Source organism: Schistocerca gregaria, chromosome 2 (genome assembly GCF_023897955.1).
Source record: "Schistocerca gregaria isolate iqSchGreg1 chromosome 2, iqSchGreg1.2, whole genome shotgun sequence".
NCBI lineage: Eukaryota > Metazoa > Arthropoda > Insecta > Orthoptera > Acrididae > Schistocerca > Schistocerca gregaria.
This window is the reverse complement of record NC_064921.1, coordinates 138,693,227-138,718,691: the sequence shown is the minus strand read 5'-3', so window position 1 is coordinate 138,718,691 and position 25,465 is coordinate 138,693,227.

Here is a 25,465-nt window from a genome sequence, read left to right as displayed (position 1 = left end):
AGGTAGGTAGAAAGGGGACAACCCTGTCGTAGAGACCTCTTAATGGGTACTGGTCCTACCGTCCTTCCATTGACCTGGACGTGTGAGCTGGCTGCGGTCCAAAGACGCCGTAGGGTGTCGATGAGGCCCGGGGGGAATCCCATACAGTCCATCACTCGTAGGAGGAAGTTGTGGTGCACTCTATCAAAGGCGCGGTTGAAATCTACGGACACGATCGCCGCTCTCAGACGCCACGCAGAAGCGATCGCTATTAAGTCCCTGCAGTCACCGGTGGCCATGTGTATGTTGGCTTCTCCCCCCTGCGACGACTGTTCTGGAGCGAGGATCATCGGCAAAGTCGTCTTAATACGGCTCGCCATAATCCTGGTGGAAATCTTGTAATCGGCGTTCAGCATTGTAAGCGGCCGATAGTCGTTAATCGATAGCCCTCCACCTAGCTTGTGTACCTGTATGAGAAGACCTTCTACAAACGGTGGCGGCACAACACAGTCTGGAGACATAAGTCCGCGGAACATTATAACCCAACGAGGCATCATGATGTCACTGAAAGTCCGGTAGAATTCGTTGGCAATCCATCAGGTCCAGGAGACTTATTGACCGCACCTTTGCCCACGGCGTCTTCGACTTCTTCGAGTGAGATTTCCTCTGTTAGTGCATTCACGGAAGCCTCGTCGATAGTAAGTGTTACCTGCTGTAACACTTCCGTAGTGGCCTCGTCATCGACGGTTCTTACCTTGTAAAGATGACGAAAATGATCCTCCACAGCCTTTACTATGGGTGCTTGGGTCGTACATAAGCGACCGTCGTGTGTCCTGAGTTGTGTGATTAAATGTTGTCGTTGTCGGCGCTAATCCGCCACAACGTGGTGCATAGTGGGTTTCTCTGCAACCGTTCGGTCGTGTCGTCGCGAGCGGACTACTGCACCTTCTAGTCGGCGCTTCGTCAATGATAGTATGTGAGCCTTGATTCTGCTTTGGACATGTTGTCTCTCCGAGGAGGGGGGGTAAGGCGTCGAGGTCCCTGAGTGCCGCGTAGTAAAAATCGAGGGTCTGTCGATGCCATGCAGTCACGTCCTTGCCATACTGTATAAGTGTCCTACGGATTGCTGGTTTGGCACAGAGGAGCCACCACTCCTGGGTCGAGGTATATCGCGGGTGGTGGCGCTCACAGTCAGTCCACGTTGCTGCAACTTACCGACGGCAATCCAGGTCCTGGAGATGAGTTATGTTGATCTTCCAAAAGCCATTGCTGCGCCAGACTTGTTGGGGGCGTAGGTGTATAGTGCAGATATAGGCACTGTGATCGGAATAGGTTTGAGGCCATAGTTCGGCGTCCACCACACCTTGTGTAAGATCTTGTGACAAATATATGCGGTGAAGTCGGCTGGCCGAATGACTGGTAAGGTGAGTGTGGCCAGAGCGGTTACCGGGGACTTTTTCCCACGTGTCGCACAAGTGAAGTTCTTGGATCATCGCACCCAGTTCCGGAAAAGGCATGTAATGTGGGATTTGGTCCTTGGGGTGAAGTACGCAATTAAAATTGCCGGCGAAGACGCTGTGGTCGTATCATCCAAGGAAAAGGGGAGCGACATTTGTGGAGTAGAATCTGGCGCGGTCGTGACGTCTTGTGGTACCCGACGGCGCGTAAACATTAATGAATCGGGTGTTGAGTGCCGTAAATGCTATTCCTCGCGTGGAGGGAAGAAACGTGACATCGGTAACTTCTATACCTTCACGCACTAATATTGCCACTCCGGTATCTGCAGGGCTACCGGGCTTCAGATGTCTGGTGTAACCGTAAAAGTGCGGGAGTGCCGTCGTTTTCACTTCTTTTAGGAAATCAAAGTCAACCCACATGGCTCGTATGGTTTCTTTCAAAAGTTGGATCTTGACAGGAGAACTGATCATATTGATATTCATTGTCACCAGGCGGTAAGCCTGACAACGATTTGTTTGGGCGAGGTTATCCATGTTGAGGTTGGAGAGAAGCGAACATCGGAAGTGATGTCACCCCCCGCCGAACGCGGTCCTCCTTGTGCTGCTTATGCTGCATGATCCGGCGGCGCCTCAGCTGGCCGCGGATCGGGATCTTGTGTCTCGACGTCCTCGGCCCACGAAGCGGGCGCGGATGTCTGTTCATGGTCCATAGCCTAGGAATGTCTGATAGTAAGGGACCGGGCTACTTCGCTGCCTGCACCGGTACCTTCCAGCTGCTCACTGTTTCTGTCTATGGGCTGATGGTCGAAAGCTGCGTGTTTTTCTGTCTGTTCTGCAAGGTTGGAGTCAGTGGAAACAGCCTCAGCTTTGCGGCTGGCTTCTTGAGTGGTCAGTTGTTCTTCCCCAGCCGAATGCAAACCGCTGTGTTCCGACACGGTCCGACGACGCCGCTTTCGGCGTTTCGGTGATCGCTGTTTCCGTACATGGCCTTCATTGTCAGAAGACGGCACTGACTCACGCTCCGCCGGAACAAACGCTTCGGTCGGTACAATGAGGGAATCAATTGCCATCTTACTGGCGTCAATGTCTGTCGCGTTCGGTAGCTCCAGAGTCGTAGTACTATTTTCCACCACTGGCCAGGTCGGCAGATCATCCAGGTTTTTGTCCGTGGAAAGTGATTCTTGTACCGCTGAAGCGGTCGGCCGTGTCTGTTGTTTGGAGAACGTCGTGAGCGCCGACGCGTAAGTTACGGGTAGAATAGTCTTCGCCGCTGGTGGTGCAACGTCCTTCGGTGGGAGTTGTGTGATCCGACGCTGGAGGCACTCGGAACGAAGATGACCTTCCTTGCCGCATCCGGAACACGTCTTCTGCTGGCGGTAAGCCTGACAACGATTTGTTTGGGCGAGGTTATCCATGTTGAGTTTGGAGAGAAGCGAACATCGGAAGTGATGTCACCCCCCTCCGAACGCGGTCCTCCTTGTGCTGCTTATGCTGCATGATCCAGCGGCGGCGCCTTAGCTGGCCGCGGATAGTTATTTATAACTATGGCCCGGCATCCTCCTATCTGTAGATAGGATGGCACGTGTCGTAGGAGATCTATGCGCACTTGGCGTACTCCATTGAGTACTGGATACGTCTTAAACTGGGTCTATTTTTCAGCCACGTGTTCGTATGTAAGTTCGAAGATGCGTTTAGTCCGCAGTCCCATTGCGGCATGGCCGACCTCGACGTTGCCAACATTGCCATCTGCGTGGCAGAAGCGGAGTTCTTGTTTCATTTCTCGAAGCACCTCTTCGCAAGTAGTTTCGTTTATGAGCTTTACATAGACCGTGCTACTGACGATCGAAAAGTGGATGCCGACAATGTCGGCAGCCGGGATCTTGGCCTCCTCTTTCAAAAAGCGTTAGACTTGGAGCGCCTTTAGTCGGGTAAAGTCGTTCCGAAATGTGAATTTCAATGTTGATCTTCTGTAATGGTCTTGTAGCGCTACGGCGTCACGTTAGTGTCGGCCGAAGAAAGTAAACAAGGCGCGCGGGCCCTATCTGTCAGCGGAGAGCACACACCGTACGTCTGCTTCGCTCGGCTGCGAGAGCCGCACTGGTGCCATCTGAGCTACCGAAGCACGACTCACGCCCGGTCTGACAGCCTTACTTCTGCCAGTATCTCGTCTCCTACCTTCCAAACTTTACAGAAGCTCTCCTGCGAACCTTACAGAACTAGCACTCCTGAAAGAACGGATACTGCGGAGACATGGCTTAGCCACAGGCTGGGGGATGTTTCCAGAATGAGATTTTCACTCTGTAAAGTTTGGAAGGTAGGAGAGATACTTGCAGAAGTATTCCTGTGAGACCGGGTGTGAGTCGTGCTTCGGTAGCTCAGATGGTAGAGCACTTGCACGCGAAAGGTAAAGGTCCCGAGTTCAAGTCTCGGTCGGGCACACGGTTTTAATCTGCCAGGAAGTTTCATATCAGATCACACTCCGCTGCAGAGTGAAAATCTCATTCTGGAGAATTTGTAGTGTCTTGAAAACGGATTAAAAGCTACGTATCAATAAAGGAGGGACAAGATTAGGACATGTACCCTAAACGCAGTCAACGAGTTTTGTTCCTTTGGCAGGAAAAATACTGATGATGACATAATTAGAGGAGATATATATAGATTTGCAATAGATAGAAAGGAATTTCTGAAAGAGAGACTTTTTTAAAATCGAATGAAAATTTAACAGTTACTAAATTTTTGAGGGAGGTACTTGTATTCAACGTAGCCTTGTCTGGAAGTGAATTGTGCGCGATAATCAGCCCAGAAGAGCATAGAAGCTTCTGATTTGTTCTGGTACACAAGAATGTTGGGGAATCAGAAGAGGGGATAGAATAACATAGGTTCTGGATTGAATTGGAGCGCCGGCCGCGGTGGTCTCGCGGTTCTAGGCGCGCAGTCCGGAGCCGTGCGACTGCTACGGTCGCAGGTTCGAATCCTGCCTCGGGCATGGATGTGTGTGATGTCCTTAGGTTAGTTAGGTTTAAGTAGTTCTAAGTTCTAGGGGACTAATGACCACAGCAGTTGAGTCCCATAGTGCTCAGAGCCATTTGAACCATTTGATTGAATTGGAGAGAAAGGAAATTTGTGGTGCAGCTTGACTGAAAGAAGGTATCACTGACTCGTCATTTTGGCAATGACGGAAGTGTGTGGGTTACAACTGTAGAGGGGGAACTAGAGCCTGAAAGCAGTAAGCAGCTCCAAAAGGATGTAGGTTGCGGCAGCTATGGAGAGTGTAAGAGACTCGCAAAGCATAAACTAGCTTGGTGAACTGCATCAAAGCAGCTGAAGTCCATACAATGTGACACTGTCGTGGAATGTTTTCAGCAGTCTTTTCGCGGAAAGAAATCGAGAAAGTATTGTGATGCTGTAGGGAACCTGTATAGTTCTTCTGCTGCATCTAGTTCTGCTAAAACAACACCCGCTATTAGATTCAAATATGATCTGTGTAGACAGCTGAAAAGAGGTCAGGATTAAAGACATCTTACTAAAGAGTATTCGCATGGTATATGTAGCGAGTCGTTCTTAAATATGTTAATAATTGTGGGTGTTCGCTGTTCTTTGTTGCATTCTTCTATTCTATCTCTCCTAAGTCAGATAGGCTTTTGTTACACAAACAGTTTTCCTTAATTTAGAATGATTTGACCGTACACAAGTTCTCTTAACACTCACCAGTAGCTTCTAGCCTACTATTTCAGTTTTCATTGATCAAGCGTTCTCAATTACGCAGTGGTGCAGGGAAGAAAAATCTCACTCTTTAACAGTGCAAACGCATAATGAGATGAAAGACGTAGATGTGAACATGAAATCAGTAGTCTTCTAGCCTTTTTGCTGGAAATCTAGGCTATTCAAGCTTCTCGAAATCTCGTGTGTCGTTGAATTACTCGGAACGCCAGTCAGCGGACAGGCTGGAAGCGGAGCGGATTCTTGGCATGTGTCACGGCCGTGACGCATCGCCGACTCTCCTCTAACGAGCACGCGTATCACGTTACCCGGATGAGGTAATTTCCCTGATGTAATTGCGAGAAATATTCCGCAGCCGACATCGAGCCGTCTAGCTGGAGGCGAACACCGAGAATCCTACGCCCTGTCACCGAGGCACGACGTTAGACTTTTGTCGAAAATTACTTAACTCATGTTTCCGCCCGGAGTTCACTGAAGCACGCCACACAATGAGTGACTAACTTTTCAATTCTGGGCTAAGATTACACGTTCCAACATGAGAACACTTCTGTTCGTTATTCTTTCAGAAAATTCGTATATTCACAACTATTCCATCGATTTCCTTCCTTCTCCGTAAAGTAGAGCAAAATTGATTAAAGCAATAATACCAGAATAAAGACTCATACAGATTTCAAGTGCAGATAGGTGCCAGAAACATCATAAGCAGGGGAGTTAATGGCACGTTTAGGGATGGCAGAGCCCTTTTCTCGGGAACCAATCTTGCTAGAGTGCTATCCAGGATGGAAGTCTAGAACTACTATCTTGTGAGAGCCCTCACAAAGAATACGGCATCAGGTGAGTGAAAGCCTTAAACACGGACAGATTTGTATTTTTGTACGAAATGAGTAAATTTTGTTACTGACTGTCGATGCTCCTCGGGAGCTTACCTTTTAGAAATGAGAATAGGTAAATATACACTCCTGGAAATTGAAATAAGAACATCGTGAATTCATTGTCCCAGGAAGGGGAAACTTTATTGACACATTCCTGGGGCCAGATACATCACATGATCACACTGACAGAACCACAGGCACATAGACACAGGCAACAGAGCATGCACAATGTCGGCACTAGTACAGCGTATAACCACCTTTCGCAGCAATGCAGGCTGCTATTCTCCCATGGAGACGATCGTAGAGATGCTGGATGTAGTCCTGTGGAACGGCTTGCCATGCCATTTCCACCTGGCGCCTCAGTTGGACCAGCGTTTGTGCTGGACGTGCAGGCCGCGTGAGACGACGCTTCATCCAGTCCCAAACATGCTCAATGGGGGACAGATCCGGAGATCTTGCTGGACAGGGTAGTTCACTTACACCTTCTAGAGCACGTTGGGTGGCACGGGATACATGTGGAAGTGCATTGTCCTGTTGGAACAGCAAGTTCCCTTGCCGGTCTAGGAATGGTAGAACGATGGGTTCGATGGGTTGGATGTACCGTGCACTATTAAGTGTCCCCTCGACGATCACCAGAGGTGTACGGCCAGTGTAGGAGATCGCTCCCCACACCATGATGCCGGGTGATGGCCCTGTGTGCCTCGGTCGTATGCAGTCCTGATTGTGGCGCTCACCTGCACGGCGCCAAACACGCATACGACCATCATTGGCACCAAGGCAGAAGCGACTCTCATCGCTGAAGACGACACGTCTCCATTCGTCCCTGCATTCACGCCTGTCGCGACACCACTGGAGGCGGGCTGCACGATGTTGGGGCGTGAGCGGAAGACGGCCTAACGGTGTGCGGGACCGTAGCCCAGCTTCATGGAGACGGTTGCGAATGGTCCTCGCCGATACCCCAAGAGCAACAGTGTCCCTAATTTAAAGGGAAGTGGCGGTGCGGTCCCCTACGGCACTGCGTAGGATCCTACGGTCTTGGCGTGCATCCGTGCGTCGCTGCGGTCCGGTCCCAGGTCGACGGGCACGTGCACCTTCCGCCGACCACTGGCGACAACATCGATGTACTGTGGAGACCTCACGCCTCACGTGTTGAGCAATTCGGCGGTACGTCCACCCGGCCTCCCGCATGCCCACTATACGCCCTCGCTCAAAGTCCGTCAACTGCACATACGGTTCACGTCCACGCTGTCGCGGCATGTTACAGGTGTTAAAGACTACGATGGAGCTCCGTATGCCACGGCAAACTGGCTGACACTGACGGCGGCGGTGCACAAATGCTGCGCAGCTAGCGCCATTTGACGGCCAACACCGCGGTTCCTGGTGTGTCCGCTGTCCTGTGCGTGTAATCATTGCTTGTACAGCCCTCTCGCAGTGTCCGGAGCAAGTATGGTGGGTCTGACACAACGGTGTCAATGTGTTCTTTTTTCCATTTCCAGGAGTGTATATTCGTTTACAGCACATTATTCTGCTGTACAAGGTACTTTTCTATACTCTCAAAGCTTAAACGTTGCTACTGCAGTTTCGAAACAGCAAAGCATGACGGTGGGGCACGTATACACAGTTCCGTTGGGACACATTTACGTGCTGTTTTGCTTTGCGTACGGGAGGAAATCAGCCATCCTAATTCGTATCGCAGTCAACATTTAGAAACGCAGTCTAAGAATAATGAAGACGTAAGAGATTATATGAAAGAAGTTGCTAACGAACTATTTGAACTAACGAATCTGAAGCAGAAAGAGTTAATTCTATAAGAGCAAAGACTGATAAAGAGAAGATTATTCCTAAAAGGAAGAGCAGGTTGGTTAAAAAAAAAGTGGCTCTGAGCACTATGGGACTCAACTGCTGTGGTCATTAGTCCCCTAGAACTTAGAACTACTGAAACCTAACTAACCTAAGGACATCACACACATCCATGCCTGAGGCAGGATTCGAACCTGCGACCGTAGCAGTCCCGCAAAGTTGGTTCTCACTCGGTGCCATTGACGGCTGTGTGTTGGTTAAAAGAAGGCCAGTAGAGAACCTGCAACCAACCTGTCTGGGTACTAGACACACTGCACCTACACTTGGAGTCACGCTTTGGGGTGCGTTTTCGTATGACACGAGGAACATTCTATTCGTTATCCCACGCACCGTGACTGCAAATTTGTACGTCAGTCTCGTGACTGGAACTGTTGTGGTGCTATTCATAGGCCGGCCGTGTTGGCCGTGCGGTTCGGTGTTGCGATTTTTTTCCGTAAATGTGTTATATGCGTAAGCAAGTTTATGCACTGGACTTAAGTTTACATAAAGTTATTTTGCACTCTTGAAATTTAGTGTTAAGTTAAAAGTATATGTACCAAATTGTATTTCAGTAAACATGTTATAAGACTAAACAATTTTACATAGGATAAATATAAGCCAAAAAAATTTAAAATTCCGAAAATAAATCGGCGTAAATGGGCCCCTGTCCTCCATACACCTGTATGAAGAATCTATCGGAGCATTTCAAAAGTCTTGTTGATAGCAGAGTATAGAACCACCTTACCGTTCTTTGATAAATGTCCCATGACATTTTCTCACTGTGCCACTGTTGTTAGGCAGATAAATATCAACACTCGAGTCAAACCTGATCATCCATCATACACCCATAATATGCATATAAACACAACCCTACGAACTCATCTGTATGTTGAAAGTATTCGAAACCTGTCTTCCCCTAGGATGCCTCTAGTGCCATGTATGTTATTCCCTGATAGCACTTTTCCTGCCATCCGGTTCCTTCTTCAGGCGTCCGCTTTAATATCTTCGTTTCTTCGCAAGTTCTGAAGAGAACGTCCTCATTCCTTATAAGCTAATTCAGTTTTTAACAATCTTCTACAGCACTACATCCCACACGTTTCGATTCTCATGTTTTCCGGTTTACCGATGTCCATGATCCGCAAGCAGAAAATGCTCTTCCTTAGTCACGTCATCAGATAACTTCTTCTCTCGTAGATGCCTCCGGTGTACTGTTACCACCTAACCACTCCTCTTGTCAGCGGAATTATCATTGCACTGTTTATGTCTATGTATTTGCTTTTAATTTCACCGAATTTTATTTGACATTCCTATATGGCATCAGTCCTACCGACGACTATTTCCTTTTGATTTCTTCAAAATTTTTCTGCAGTCATTTCGCACTGGCTTCCTTATACTCCCCACTGGTTTCATTCTTAAGTGACTTATATTTCTGTAATCTTCAGTAAACTCTGAGTTTCACTGAACATTCTCGTACTTCCATTTTTCATCCATCAATTGAAGCATTTCTTCTGTTATCCAAGGGTTTTTCTCAGTTTTCTCCTCCCTGCTTCAACGATTGCTCTGCTATCCATTTCTCATCAACTGAACTCTTCATCATCACTAAATTCTGAAGTGACTACATATCTGGTCCTGGCTAAGCTTTACAAATAGCTGATTTCGGAATCTCTTTATGATCGTGATGTAATCCAGCTGGAATCTTCCCATATCTCCAGGTTTCTTCCAAGTACGCAACCCCATTTTCTAATTTTAGGATCCTGTGTCTCCGTCTGTAAAAACGGAACCTTTATAGAATCAATTTGTTGTCCGTCCCTCTGGATGGCTGACTGGCTGTCCATTTAAGAAACATTTTTTCAGGCAAGGGTAGACGTATCAAGTTGAAATTTAAATCACATATTAAGTTATATGGTACGCTGGAGGAGTAAAATTTTAAGCGCCTAAGACACTTCATCAAATCATACGGCAATATATGTCATATATTGGTGTTCGAAAAGTCACTGGTCAAACCCTGTAGGGTATTTCCGATAGCGTAAATAATGAAATTTGGCAAGAAGCAAGGTTTTACAGTAAAAGTAACAAAAAAAAAAAAAATTCTAAAATTGCTAAATGTAGGTATACCACACGAAAAAAATTTACATTCTTTTTATCCATCTGGTTGTTTGTTCGTCTATGAACACCCTTTGTCTGTGGAACTGTATGGCGAATCGAGTTCAAATTTATAACATTCTAAGGCCTATCGTCCCTTGGCAGCATAAATGTGGTAAGCTTATAAGTCAATGCAGTCAAAAGATACGACTAATAAGTGAGATATCTTGATACTCGAGAACTCACTCGTCAAAACCTAAAGGGTGATTTCCGTTGACCTACAATCATGAAAGATAGCAAGAATCAACATTTCACGGTGAAATCAAAGAAAAAGAAATCCCAGAACTGTTGATTTGGAATTGCCACAATACATTTTTTTTCTCATTTTTATCCATCCGTCTGTCTCTTTGTCTGTTTAGACCCCTTCTTCTCTGAAAAAAAAAGTGATGTATCAGTTTCAGACTTACGTCAAATATGGAAGTCTATGTCCCCTTGGGGGTATAAAAAATTTAACTTCTACGTCAATGTGATCAAAAGATTCGGCCATTTACGTCAAATGTTTTGATACTTGCAATCTCACTCATCAAAACCTATAGGCTACTTTTCGTTGACCTAGAATCATGGAATTCGACAAACTTAGAATGTAAATTGTCATGTTTAGTAAGTAAATATAACTTTTTTTATCAGACTTCTCTCTCTCTCTCTCTCTCTCTCTCTCTCTCTCCCCCTCTCTTCTCTCTCTCTCTCTCTCTCTCTCTCTCTCTCTCTCTCTCAATTGAAGAGCCTCCCTTCTCACTTCTTTTTGCATGTCTGAGGAATTGTTACAGAAATTTTTTACACGGTCTTGGAATTCCCAGGACCAATATCTTGCCAGTATCGATATAGATAATAGACAAAATCACTGTAATTCTCGATTCCGAGGGTGGATGACCTACGTATATACATAACTGAGTTTATATGGCACCAAAAGATGTCCTTTCTTCCAGGAGTGCTAGACCCACAACTCGCAGAGAAGAATTTCTATGGAGTTTGGAGGTTAGGAGATGAGGTACTTCCGGAAGTAAAGCTGTGAGGACAGGTCGTGAGTCGTGCTTGCGTAGCGCAGCTGGTAGAGAACTTGCCCGCGAGAGGCGAAGGTTCCACGTTCGAGTCATGGTGTGGCACACAGTTTTAATTCGTCAGGAATATTCATGTCGGCATACACTCCGTAACAGAGTGAAAATTTCATTCTAGATGGCTAAATATCTCTTCTCATAAATGAAAATTAGATTTCGGTGTCAGATTAAGTCATATTCATAAGTTATAACAATATGTACAAAACACATATGGCAGTACATACGTAGGTTAACTGTTCTGCGGCATTTAAAAAATAAGCATCACTCACCTTTTGGGACTATTAATATAACTTACAGGTTAACGTACTCTTGCCAATGAGGAAAGACCAATTATTATACTACACTTTAAAGAAACGAAACACTTTCCTAAGTACGTAAAGATTTGGCCTATAGCATCACGAAAGACACGTAGCACTACTGTTGATCTAGCTCACAGGTTAAACAGCACTTGCCAATAACTGACCTATGCTGTCAGAGTGGAAAGTATATGACTATTTATGACGTATATGACTATATGACAAACAAGTATTCAGTGAACTGTGGATGAAACCCAACCAACAGGCATTACATGCATTGATCAAAATTGATAGTGAATTGAGAATGGCCAGTTTCTAGCTGAAATCTAGATCCGCCAATAAAATTTAAAAAGGACGACTGATAGCTGAAATCTTATATTTACAACTCTTCTTTCAGCTTTTGACAAGTCAAGTTGTATATCTCTTAGAGACTCTGAGATTTGGATACACGTATTATGTAAGTAGGCTGTTTAGGTTTTTTATTGGTAACGCCGCCGCCACGTAGCGCTCTGTATAAAAATCACTGGCTGTGCCGTGTGCAGTCTGTGGCTGGTTTGCATTGTTGTCTGCCATTGTAGTGTTGGGCAGCGGCAGCTGGATGCTAACAGCGCGTAGCGTTGTGCAGTTGGAGGTGAGCCGCCAGCAGTGGTGGACGTGGGGAAAGAGATGGCGGAGTTTTGTAATTTGTAAAACTGGATGTCATGAACTACCATATATATTTTGACTCTTAATCCTGAGGGGGGTACACGCTTACTTTGTGTACCATGTGTATGGCATGCACAAGGAGCCCTAGCTAATATGGTATTTACTTATACAACTTTACACATCGATACCATATTTCTCTAAAACATAAATTACACAGCTATCTGGTCATTTAACTGAGAGAGACAAACATTTATTTTACTACATCAGTGACAGATGTTTACGTAATTACACCGTTGGATAACGTCACACTTATGAAATTGTATTTGTCTGTACTTTGTGAACTATTCATACGTTTTCGGAACCATTGTGATTCTATGAGAGCTTTGAATGATGTATTTGGTATGGGATAATGATTTTAAAGGACGTTTGAGGTAGATGACACTTTTGACATGAGCAGAGAATTTTTTTTTGTTTTGAAATTATTGGAGGAAGCTACGACGATTTTGAGAATTTGATTGAGGTGTTATGATGTCATTATTACGATGACTATGTGTATTATGCTCTTGCGGTATGTTTATGATCATTAAGCTGATGCTATATGAGTTATTTGGTTATGCTACGTATCTGTTATGATGACATATTGAAGAAGTGTCGACGAATATACATATGTGTAATAAGGTAAGGAATAATGAGTAGTGGTTAGGGACTCTGGTTTGTGATAAAGGATGTTGGAAACCGAGAATCGTACTTTAAGAGTTATAAAATGTGTGTATATGCGTGAATGTATCACTATGCTGTCGAAAATTTTAGAACACTATTATATTTAAATGATTTTATTTCTACAGATTTGTAACGCAAATTCTTGACCTGTGAATTTTTTTATATGAGACTGCCACTGTAGCGGAAACTGGTGTCGTAAATATTTCGGTAAGAAAGTTAAGTGACCACCTGCACGTAATGTGTCGTGGACACCCAGCTGGGTGACAGCCACCAGGAAACAAGCCATTAGTGTGTGCCTTTTAGAGGCACAAAAAAAAGGGAGGCATTATCCTCACTATTGACATTCATTCCTTTGTAGAAAGCATCGCATATACGACACACTCAAACTTGAAAACGTATGATAATACTGTGGAGCTCTTAATTTATGATATTTACTAAAATGCCTAATGAAACGATGAGAAACATTACACGGCTATTGTCTTGCTAGTTGAGAGAAATGCCATATGGATTGCTTTATATATTTCTTTACTCATTTTGTTTAATATCCAGTTTCTATCTGCACTGCAGCATTTGTTAAAATAAAATTTAGTAGATGTACTAATATCACTATTTTCTGTCTACAGACCCAGTAAAGAATCATTTTATGATGTACTTTCTTGGAAAAGAGAGCTCAAATAGACATTAACCTTCACAGGAATTGCAAAAATAATTTTTTTACGATTTGGTAACTTATCTGCTAGCGTATGTTCTCTAGTGTTAAGATGTGACATAGGTATTAAACATTTTTACTGTAATATTTTTTCTGATTCAGCTTTGTCATGTTTAGATATAAATTATTACATTTATTGCTGCTCGCTATGCTTACTTGCATTTTTTGTCATTGCTGTTTGTATTAATTGTTTTGTGCTGCTGCATTACTTCGTCCCTTAGTTTAGCATCTGAGCTCAGTAGGTTTAAGTTAGCTTAAGAGGGGGTAGACTATATAAGAAACTAACTATGAGGAATTGGAAGAAATGCATTGAGAAGTTATAAGAAAATGATTTGGCCAAAAATGTAGTGTACAGTGGAGAAAAACTATTTTTGAAAGAGGAGGTGAACAAAATACAGAAAGCATGCTTGGATAGGATATTTTTGGTGGAAACAAATGTTGAGATATGACGAAAGATCTACAAAACGACGTTTTGGGTTGGACTGCAGTACCAAATGTCACACTGAAAACAAACCCTGTCCTTTCCTTTTGTGTATCCCACTATGTGTTTGTGTACCCTTGTGTATTTATTTTCTACCTGTCTATGTGTACTGTTTCATAGAATTTTTCCTCTTATAATACTAAGCTACATTCACTATGATGAGGAATACTGTTATCCTCAAATATAATTTGTAGTAATAACATGTTATTTACTTCGTAAAGATGTTTACACATTATTTATTCTGTTTTGTTCTAATGCTCATCTGTGAAGTTGAGGTTTCAAAAGTTATTCTGATCTTTTATGTATGTACTTATGTCATAATTTTTGTAACACAGATGTATTTGTTATTCCGATTCTTTTGTAAAACCTGTATTACAGCAAATGTTGTCTGTACTATTATGTTCTTTAATGATATACTTTGTACCTTTGTAATTGTATTCCTATGTTGTAAATTTATAACTGTATAGACACCAGTTCTTCAAATTAAGGTTCATTTCACTGCACACATTTCTGTTGGTCATAGTATATGGACAATATGCGAGAAGTAGGGACTGATAGTGTTTGCACGGGTATTAATAATTCAGTAAGGGACTGGATAACAGCATTGCTGGTTCTAAGGACATTTCAAAAACAATTTTTGTGAGTGCACAAGTGGTGGTTATGGACTTGCTATATTATCCGCAAGACTCTTCAATGGTGATTGTGCGCCTGCACAGTCAAACAGATGGCTCCTGGCCATCTCTACAAGGACTGCAGTGGGTCTTCACCTTTGATGACCCACCAATACCATTATTTCTACAAGGACTGCAGTGGGTCTGCACCTCTGGTGGTCCACCAATAGTAATCTCTACCAGGACTACAGTGGGTCTGCTCTGTGATGACCTACCTACCGATAGTCTTCAACGTTGACTGACTCTGCTGTGGCCCATTACCTGTCTGCATGTCAAGAGTCAGCACTGTCTTTCGTTGGAAGGACAACACTACTTCTTCAAGACTGCTTAGAAATCCACTACTTCCAAGTGCAATTTCTTTTATTGCTCAGACTTTGAATAAAACACTGCAATTTTACTGTGATGAACGATCAGGACTGTCTTAATGGACTGTGAGAAAATTTTAGCTTCTGACGAACATTTTATCAATAAGTGTGTGCATTTGATATCTTTGTTATAGTAATTATGAAAAATTTTATCAAATCATTATTGGCCACTGCCCAAAACAATTTGTAAAAATTTTTTGTGGGGAGCATGGGGTTATGTAAGTAGGCTTTTTAGGTTTTTTTATTGGTAACGCCGCCGCCACGTAGCGCTCTGTATAAAAATCACTGGCTGTGCCGTGTGCAGTCTGTGGCTGGTTTGCATTGTTGTCTGCCATTTTAGTGTTGGGCAGCGGCAGCTAAATGCTAACAGCGCGTAGCGTTGCGCAGTTGGAGGTGAGCCGCCAGCAGTGGTGGACGTGGGGAGAGAGATGGCGGAGTTTTGTAATTTGCAAGACTGGATGTCATGAACTACCATATATATTTTGACTATTAAGGTAAATACATTGTTTGTTCTGTATTAAAATCTTTCCTTTGCTAACTATGCCTATCAGTAGTTAGTGCCTTCAGTAGTTAGAATCTTTTATTTAGCTGGCAGTAGTGGCGCTCGCTGTATTGCAGTAGCTTGAGTAACGAAGATTTTTGTGAGGTAAGTGATTTGTGAAACGTATAGGTTGATGTTAGTCAGGGCCATTCTTTCGTAGGGATTTTTGGAAGTCAGATTGCGTTGCGCTAAAAATATTGTTTAGTTTAAGCACAGTCTTGTATAATTTTTCTAAGGGGACGTTTCAATTATATTGGTCTTAGTATACTTTAAAATTGTTTTATAGTGAAATTTCAGGCAAAGGATGTTAGGAGAAAATTAATGTTATTAGCTATGAGCATAATTCCTCATGTGAGCGAGTGTTTCTGACTTTGATATTCGTAGTACTTTGTCTACTGATCGTTGGTTGTCATGTAAGGTGGCAAAAGAAAGAAACCATGCTTAGTGAGGTATTGTATCACTATCTGTCATCATGAACTTACCACAGGGGTATAATTCATAATTTTCCTATTTTTAAAATGTACTTTGTAACTGAGTTTTTCTTTCAGCCAAGATTTTGTGTGGTTTTGTGAGAGGATCGATGTCTTTTGCTTTCGTAGTTTTTCATCTGTGTTTTCACATTCAGTGCTTGTCTAGAACTTGGGTAATGTCTTTATTATGATTTCATTTTTGCGACTAAGTTGTCGGATTTCGTACTATGCATGTTGAGCATTGTTCTACCACGTGTTCACTAGACTATACTGATTTGCCTACCGTATTAACCACTGAAGGGTGCTCAATTTTATTCATAAAATGAATATGTATTCATGTAGCCAAATTTTGTTGGTTTTTGTTATTTAACGTCTTTTCACGATTTCTTATGCGATTGCTTCCGTTTACCCACGTTTTATCAGATTATGCTGGGTCATGCTATAGCATTCTGTAATCGATTGCTCTCTTTTTTGATGCAGAACGAGTACCTACGTCTGTATTAGGATTTTATACATTTTTTTATTTTCCTCAGTTTAAAAATTTCTGATGTATCGTACCTCTTCATTGTGATGACAGGTTTCTCTGCCCAGTCTGCAGCAGTTTTAGAAGATATTGTGTTTTGGTAGCTTGTCTCTTGATAAATTATTTTTGCGTGAGTAATCGACAGGCTGAGTCCGTATTAAATCGTTTTCGTAATGAATTCACAAGTGCATGTGCGTTCTCCACACTCACATTGCGACGCAATGATCACAGCTTGTATGTGAAGTAAATGAGAGTACTTTGCCTCTAGTTGTACTATTTTCTGTTCATCTTATTATGAGTGCAGATTACTGTCTCATACAGAGTGCTGATTTTGGTTTCTTTTGGAACTGAACATAAATTTAAATCCTGAAGTCTTAAAGCCGGCCGATGTGGCCGAGCGCTTCTAGGCGCTTCAGTCGCGCTACTGCTGCAGTCGCAGTTTCGAATCCTGCTTCGAGCATGGACGTGTGTGATGTCCTTAGGTTAGTTAAGTTTCCCCCAACTAGGCAAGGTCCTAGCGGAGGCGATTTGAAATTGCTTTCCTCGGACCGTAATGGGGATGAATGATGATGATGAAGACAACAACAACAACACCCAGTCACCTCGAGGCAGGAAAAATCTCTGACCACGCCGGGAATCGAACCCGGGACCCAGTGCGCAAGAAGCGAGAACGCTACCGCAAAAATTAGTTGACCTACATTAAACGGGAAAATAATGCTTTCCCATTGCCTAAATTAAGTGTTAATGTTCACGAAGCTTGATTTATGGCAAAAAATATAGTGTTTTTGCCCCTCCCCTCAAATATCCACTGCGTATGACACAGAGCTTAGAATTAAAATTCATTGAAATGAGAATAAACAGCTGGTATGCTTCACTAAGCAGCAGAGCTCCAGACAAATTTAATCACGTAAACAGTGGCAAACAGGTACCATTCACTCCTCCACTGTAAAAACAGAAAACCAGGCTAACTTCAAACACAGTATCTGGAAAATTCTAAACGTTTTGTACTGCAAGATAAGGATAGTAACCTAGCAAGGTGTCTTATTCAATGAACTGTTGATGAAGCCCGATCAACAGGCATTACATGCATTGATCAAAAATAGTGCAATGTGAATGGCTAGTTTCTAGCTGAAATCTAGATTTGCCAGTAAAATTTATAAAGGACGACTGATAGCTGAAACCTATTATTTACAAGTCAATAACAGTCGCTGCGTGCAACACCCTTCTGAATGGAAGGTAACCTGATGAATGAAGAGTATTTGGTAATTCGACTGCCCCTCTCTGCTTTGGAAGCCAGAGAGGGTCAGACAACTAAGCCAATGACTACTGATACCTAATACCAAACGCTCTGGAAGCGGTCTTACAAAAGCACCTGCCTCTGACTGTTGGTAAACCTCATTGCACTTAAGCCTAACCGTCCTACGTTGGCAAACTGTCCTTGCAAGACAACAAGACTTGCTTCAGTCATCTCACTCACTCAGACCAGACATTCAGAATCAACATGTAGAGTCTGTTTATGAGGGAAAGGTCTACAGTAACTAAACCTGGATGCAATTGTTGAAACAAAAGGACATTGCACTGTTCCTTCCTTGAGGTTCGCCTCCGTCACCTACAGAAAGCTGCTGGCATTCAAAACGAACACAGATAAGTGACAGAAATACATTAAGTGTATCTGATGGATCCCTTTCAGTTGTAGAGTTAAGAAAAGACCTTTGATATAAAAATGATTTATACATTTCCTTTACACAAATAAAAGAACAATATTATTTATTTTTACGCAGTAAAATGAGCTTCAGTTGTAAGACTTTTTTTACGTCTTAGTAACAAAGGCTAGAGCATTAATCATTGCTTTACAAATCATTGGTAGTCTTCTGCTGCAGTGCTAAATTCTGCTGACGTACATTGTCTACTACACGAGGTTTTAACATCTGAATGTAATAGACATGGGACAGCTTGTTACGCCATAACAAACTGCCCCATACATTGCTGGCTACAGATAAGCAATAGGTAAAATTGTAACATTGCTTCCCCTTTTATATTCAGTTCCAGGTAGGTATCAAAAATGGTTCAAATGGCTCTGAGCACTATGGGACTTAACTTCTGAGGTCATCAGTCCCCTACAACTTAGAACTACTTAAACTTAACTAACCTAAGGACATCACACACATCCATGCCCGAGGCAGAATTCGAACCTGCGACCGTAGCGGTTGCGCGGTTCCAGACTGTAGCGCCTAGAAGCGCTCGGCCACTCCTGCCGGTAGGTAGGTATCAAATGAAATTGTAACATAATGTTACATTATCTTACATTTTATACTCAAATCTCTTTTTCTGAGTATTAAAACGCAGTTTTACTTTACTTCATTGCTGTTATGCCATAGAAAATCTTTGATAATATAAAAATGGATACAATGGTTATGGAGGTTATGATAGTCAGCAGACATGGTGACTACCATTACCGCCTTGAGATCCTGAGAAATACGTCCATTTCATTGCTTGTCTGTCATTCTTCAGTGCAAAAACTTACCGCCGTTTCAACACATCTGCCATCGTAGTCAATAAAATTTTTCAGCATTTATTACTGCATTGTCAATATGCAGGACTACCGACGTTTCGGTCACTACTGCAATTGACGTTTCTTTTGTTCACTGCTGAATGAAAAAACTTTGTTTCTTATATATCTGCAGGCGTGCCTGCTACCTAATTCTGGTAGACTGTTAAGGATGAAGGGGAGGAATGATAATTCTTTATTGATGTTTTTACTATTTCTTTTCGTTGGTGGGAATCCGAATTTTCGACTGGTGTTTTCATTATGGCTTATGACTGGTGACAATCGGCGAATGGAAAACCATGCGGCAGTTGTGACGTCGCGCTGTTTTCCTGCTTTCCAGCGCCGGCTGAGGGGCGGCAGTACTCTATGTACCTGGGGCCAGTGCGGTCTCCCGAGCGCCTGTCTGTAATGCTTCACGGGACGCTGTTATTGCTGTCAGCCAAGACGTCGGAAATCGGTATCCGTCCTCTCTGTTCATGTTGGCAGGTCGCTTCACTACTACTATTACCTCTACAATCTTCCTCCTGAAAGTAAGACGCTGTTTCGCCAGTACGCGAGCTTCACCAAAATCCTCTGTTTGCCGCACTCATCCTGGTGTTCTTCCACCGCTGACTTGGTGTGTTATCTTAGTCGACTATATCTTTCGTGCTCAGATATCCATGTGCTGATAGGTCGTCGCGTCTTTCCTACATCCACATTTGCACCTGATTTCATATACTTCAGGAGCAAGCAGTTTGGCAGTTGCATCTTTTGTTGTGCGAAGAACATCTTTTATTCTGATGCTGCTTCGGAAAATGGGCTTGGTGCCTGCTGAGCGGAGACTTTTGCCCATCCATTCGCTGACACCTTGAACATATGACAATAGAACGATGTTTTGTGCTTTCTTCTGCTCTCCTCTATTGCCTTGATTAGTTGTCGGCATAGTTTCATCTATTAGTTTCCGATATGCTGATGAACCTTCGTTATTCGGCCAAAAAGAGAGGAAGAGCTACAAAATTTCCACCAACACCTCAACTGGCACCACAACAGAATTCTGCTCAATGTGGAGATAGAAAAGAGTGGGGTGTTGCCTTTCCTCGACATAGACGTTTACAGAACTTCTGATGGTAAACTGTGCCACAGAGCATACAGGAAACCAACCACTACTGACAGGTACCATATGCCTCCTCTCATCACCAACCTACGCAGAAGAAATCCGCCCTTCACACTTCAACCAAGAGGGCTCACAGAATCAACGCTAAGAAACATCTAAAGGGAGAACTAAAAAACCTCAAGACCATTTTTAGTGCCAATGGTTATGGGATGAAAGTAATAGATATAAATACAAACTTCTATTTTATTACAATTTTGTTTGAGGACTATCTGTAAGTGAATATAAAATGAAGAAGATTCAGTATCTGATACCCACTGTCAGGTTATGGCACACAGTCGTATGTCATCCAATCATCTTCGTCTCCAATAATATCCATCATGAGTTTGGGGTATTTGTGATCAGCATAATTACGGTGGAAGCAGTCCCTATTTTAACTTACCATCATTAGCGCTCCCCAGCATCCACTACTCATTTACAATTATTGTATCCACCACAGTTAGGGTCATGGTAGTCACAATGTCATATTAAAACACAATAGTATCCGCTATGATATCAAGGTCATAGTATTCACATAATGGGGTAATGGCACCCACTATTTCAGCGTACTACTATTATCCATTTTCATGCACTCAAATATTTTCTCCAGTATCGCAGTGACTAAGACAAATTGAATTTGAATGTGCAGAATAAAACGATTTCAATGGCGACGTATGGGTCCATCTGTGAAAACTTTATTTGGTGCTTATCTTGTAATGGTGTAACAATCTGCCCTATTTCGCTGAATGTAGTGTTAAATTTTGATGCTAAAACTAAGGGGTTTCCACTACTAAATTTTGTGCATTACTCTGAAAGCACAGCAGTGCAATATTTGCAGAATTCATAGGCAGATGGCAACTGCAGGTTTTCGTCATGTCAGTTACAGCAAAAGGGCTGCATATGCGTTGTAAGACAGGCTATGGATGGCACCACAGTCCTGCCAGCTCAGCAGTAAAGCGGGGCTCTTACAAGATGACTGAAGCATTTTCTCCACTGATGGGCTGCAGAAATGTTTTCAGATACGTCACTGGAAGCAGGGCATGGACGCAACAAATTTATAAATAGCCGTCACATTTTAGCTGAGATATTCGTTGCCCATCAGACCTTCAACAATGAGGGATTATACAAGGCTCCGCCACAGCGTAGGTCAAGAAAAAGCCACCATGTTCACATTCAGCTGCCACAGCTGCACCATGTTCTAGTACCGGTCTCTCCTTTTGGGACTTGGACTCCATTGACGGGTCACTTGCAGAATCCCTTTACAGCAGCTCGACTTCTGTCCAGAGAGATAGCAAGTCTTGACTGGGTCAGTACAGCTACTCTCCCAGGTCCATTGGTAAGGGCACTGTGGAGCCACTCGCCACCGCTTGTAGAGGTGAGATTCCCCACTGTTAGGCTGGCATCCTCTACAAGTGTTCTCGGCGTCTTCTGTGGCACTGACGCCACCAACAAGCAGCTGCAGCATGTCTGACGTAATGCTAACTGACCAGCGGGCGTCAGCATTCTGGGGTGCTTACTTTGGGGCTAGGTGGCTTACGACTAGCCAAAACCCCATGACACAACTCCTGTTGCATTACTACGCTAAGATACTGTGACTGCCGCGTCGTGGCATATGAATGTAGCCACATGAGCTATAGTAAAGTTTGTTAACTTCCATATCGTTTTACTAAACCGCCATTGGCCCGCGCCTCACCATAACCCATAGCCAAACCCCAGTGCTGCGCAGAAATTGCCTATATTCCCCAGATCCACGTTACTACTGTTCAGTATGTTATTTCATCAAAGCGCCATTTAGTCTCCACTGTTTGATAGTAGAAAATGACAAACTTAGTTATTACCCTAGTTATTGTGATCGCTTCTCAGTTTTGGTTACTGATGACTTGATACCAGTGTCTGAGTTTAATTTGCCCATCACAGCACTGAAGGTTATCACTATGTGATTGAAAATCAATTTTGCTATCAATAAAACATCAATATTACGGCCAGCGCTTTTCTTCCTTTTAATTATTTGTTTAATGTTACCGAACAACTAAGTTATGACTACAGTGCCTGTGTTTTCTACTCGAAATCACAGTGTTTGGTTATGTAACAAAGATGGCACCACTCTAGGTCTTTAAGTCGCCAGGCAGAGGTGGCGTGTGCTCCTTCTGGCGAAACAGAAATGTATCACAGCGCTGATTCCCTTGAGTTAGGTGTGAGTGGAAGCCAGGGCTGCACACTGTGGAGTGTGCGTGGTGACGGGTATCAGCACGGAGACAGACGTCTGTCCTCTCTGGTGAGTACACACAGGGCATTTAGGAACGTGTGTTGAGTGTGGAGCTGCGGCTGAAAATCCTGGCGTTTTGGACACAATACATTAATGCGAGAACCGCAAATAAATGTGATTTTCATGTGCCTAGAAAGATAGACTTTCGGTCAGGCACTATGAACCGGTGTGTTTGTTAATTCTCTCCTCTATCCGGAATGATAGGACTATTTTACTTCGTTGGAAACTTTTGAAATTTATTGGTTAGATAAATTGGCCGTTAGTAATCAGGTTACATGCCACAGTGAATGAAGTTTATGGTGCGTATTATTGGATGAAACTACTGGTAATCAGTTATTATTTAGATTGACTTATGAATATTGCCCCAGAAGCTGACGGGTACTGATCTGAACTTCACGTGCTGTTATAAACGTTATGACTTTGGACGAGGCCTCTGAAATATTTAAGTTCTTAACGACACTAGAGAGGCATAAATTATATTGATGTTGTTAAAATGTTAATATGTTCCTCTTGCTCCTGTCCAACACTGAACTATTACTGGTAAACATTAGAGTAATGGCTAATTGCAATGAAAACTGTATGCACGTATGATGATTGTCTGTTTCGACACAATTGTGATTAATGACTCTGCAAGTGAACGAGTAATGAAACTGGAATCAGCGAAGTCTACTAACGAGAGGAACCTACGTTTCTTAAATGTCTGATTTTCTAAACTGTGTAACGTAATTGGCAGTTTTCCATTCTTATGTTCTATTTTAAATACTAGTTTTACTTCGGGAAAGCTGCTTTTAAACTCTTAAGATGTAGAGTTCAATTTGCTTGTTAGCTTTGGTTTTACAGGTGTGGAGTTGTTTGATTTTCTTCTTGTTTACGAGACACTTTGTGATATAAGTGTTTAAGCTGTTAGTTACTTGAGTTCGCGCTATATTTCGATGCGAAAAGTGGTTTGATGAGATGCTGTAAGGTGCGATGTGTACAGCTTATTGTAATTTGTTATGTATTTCAAAAGTTGTTATTTAAATAAATCTACAAATTTTTGCAATTTGTAACTCAACTTAATCAATCGATCCCTGTCGTCAGCCCTACTCCCCAGTACCGCCACAATTCTTGTAAATAAAACAGACCGTTTAATTTTGGTGCAAAGATCGAAATATCGTCCGCTGTCATAGATTTTCAGTTATAGTTGTGCATATTTATAACAGTCGTACTTTATTTTGCACTCGAAATCGTTCATTATCTTAAAAAAATGTTTTATTTTTGTGCACGATAGGTTTTTCGACTGATGGCACTTTGCTCTGTGTGGAAGCTTGTGCATTATTATCTTTGACCATGTTATGAGTACATATTGTATTTTTTGCATTTAGGCGATATGTTTGTGCGCTACGTAGATAAGCAAGTTAAGTGGTGCAACATATTAAAAACAAACCATATTTAGTATAATACGTTGCGCTAATGTGTCGGAAAATGTTTAGTCAGTGGAGTGGAACACAACCACAGTAAACGACAATATTAAAAGTAATGAAAGAAAATCTTTTAGCTAGTCAATAATGTTAATTATGTTCTTCTTGCCGCTTTATCTCCATCCCCTAAACTGGTGCTTGGACAGTTCGTTTTTATAACATAGTTTCATTTAGTCCTAAGATTAAGTGTCATGAATTATTGCATTGTCTACTCAGCTTGTTATTTTAAGCTACATTGCTTCTGTACTGTTATAGCACAATAATATTGACTGTTCTGACGTAGAATCAGGTTTTTCGCACTTAATTGGCGAGTCCAATTTCACGTAGTGGCTGATTGTAAGTTACACAGTAATTGCACTGTATCTGTACGTGATGCTTTATTTTAGCTGTGTTTTATATAACAATAAAACAGACATTTTAGACATGGTAATTACATTGACATAGCCATTATGTGTGTGTGTGTGTGTGTGTGTGTGTGTGTGTGAGAGAGAGAGAGAGAGAGAGAGAGAGAGAGAATACAGCCGTGGATGTATTGTGAACCACATCAGTAGTGCCAATATCTTTTGAGACGTGAAAATGAATTTGTCATGAGTACTGTGTATGTGTTTATGTATTTTTCACATGTATTTTTGAAACGGAAATGCTGTACGTTATACCAGTCTTGTCAGTATCTATGTATTTTGGACAAATATTTTAGTCACGCTGGCAACATCATGACACTTGACAACCATATTATTTTAGTTAACAAGTGATTTGTACCCTTATAAACCTACCATGCAGATATATTACATGTGGAAATAATTTTGTACTACGTTTTCCCTTACACAAAGTGTTGTACAACGATCGAAACATGCATGTTGAGAAGTACAGTGAGATCACTAGTGCCAATAAGTGAGGTGTGTGTTTTTAGAATTAATATAGACATATTGAATTTTAGCATCGACTGTACTATACAGCAAGTGTGGCAGAAAGATCGAACTATTCTCATTGACAAGTAGGAGATACAGAGAACAAAGATTGGGATGGTCTATTTCGTTTTACTGGCTAGTAAAATAGTGGGCTGTGATTGGAGGAGAGGAAAACATGTGTGTTTTGACTTAGAAGCTCTCTGAACGCTTTCTGATAAGTCTTTTTTCCAAGTAAGGGAATGGCATGATATCATCATAAGAAAGGGGTGCGTCCTGTGACGTCATGGATACAGAACATACATATATACAATACGCATATCTGTTCCGTCTGTATAGATGCACCATAAAGTTACGCCATAGGTGTACTACTGTGAATTGGTAGAGAAGCTAGGAAATCTGAAAAACGAAATGAAAAGGTTCAGTCTACGTCAGGATTTAGTGAAGTGAAGTAGTCAGACCAATATAAGGGAATATCAGCAGGAGCAGAAAGTAGTGTAATGGAAGTAGGATTCGTCATGAACAGGAAAGTAGGGCAGAGAATGTTTTACTGTAAACAATTCAGTGAAAGGCGTTTACTCATCAGAATCAACATCCAGTCGTCGCCAACAACAACAGTTCAGGTATACAAACCAACGTTACAAGCAGAAAGTGGAGATAGATAATGTGAAT